At 46.7% G+C, this 1,000-nt stretch overlaps 1 non-coding gene across 1 annotated transcript; it reads right to left on the bottom strand.

Annotated features, from left to right (window-relative positions):
* Positions 1 to 496: 496 nt before the first annotated feature.
* Positions 497 to 570, bottom strand: trnat-agu. The gene has a single exon. It is a non-coding gene; the product is annotated as a tRNA-Thr (tRNA).
* Positions 571 to 1,000: the final 430 nt, after the last annotated feature.

Here is a 1,000-nt window from a genome sequence, read left to right as displayed (position 1 = left end):
TTCGAATCCCATCCTTATTGGCTTTTGGCACTTTTTCCTCCGTGGCCTGGGGCTCTCCGTCCCTGTGCAGCCTTGACCTGCGTTTGGCTCTAGGGCACTACAGGTAGCGCGTTGGACCGTGCTGAGCTGTGTGGTGTGATTAAAAGGTTGTGGCTCAGTTCCAGCACTCGCGCAAGATTTTCTCCTTCGTTTACACGTTAAAATTGAAATACATCTTCTTTCGATTCTTGTTGTTTTTAATAAACAAACAAAGAATATGGAGGCACTGTGGCCTGGGGCTCTCCTTTCCTGCGCAGCTATCACCTGCGTTGGGCTCTGTGGCACTATAGGTAGGGCGTTGGACCTCGCTGAGCTGTGTGGCGTGGCGTGGCGTGATTAAAAGGTTGTGGCTCAGTTCCAGCAGTCTCGTAAGATTTTCTCCTTTGTTTACACATTAAAATTGAAATACATCATCTTTCTTTTGTTGTTGTTGTTAATAAAGAAACCAAGGACATTGAGGCGCTGCTGGGATTTTAACCCAGGATCTCCTGTTTACTAGGCAGGCACTTTAACCAACTAAGCCACAACGCCCTGCTGCTGCCAGCTCCTTACTTCCTGGCTTGCAGAAGTGAAGGGCTTTGTTGCAGTCCCAAGATATGCCTGCCATTTAGAGGGATTTCCTAAGTTTGTCAGGTGGCTCTTGCTGCCGCTGAACCAAAACTGAACCAGGTAACTACAGACCAGTAAGCCTGACCTCTTAAGTAAGGAAGCTCTGAAAGGCAACATAGGATTGTATTGCAAACCCACAGGGGTACTCAAGATTTTTACATGCTGATTCTAAGAAGCAAACTGAAGCAGGTTTCACAGGTTTCAGTCAGTTTTGATCAGCTAAGGGTGGCACTCCCACACACACAAGAGAACGAATGGCACTTCAGCTCCAGGGATCCATGGATAAGATTGATCACACTGCTTAAATACCTGCACATATACTTGAGGGTTTAGAGTAGTACATCGTTTTCTA

This window comes from Polyodon spathula, unplaced genomic scaffold (genome assembly GCF_017654505.1).
Source record: "Polyodon spathula isolate WHYD16114869_AA unplaced genomic scaffold, ASM1765450v1 scaffolds_3065, whole genome shotgun sequence".
Classification (NCBI taxonomy): domain Eukaryota; kingdom Metazoa; phylum Chordata; class Actinopteri; order Acipenseriformes; family Polyodontidae; genus Polyodon; species Polyodon spathula.
This window is presented reverse-complemented; position numbering and strand designations above follow the sequence as displayed.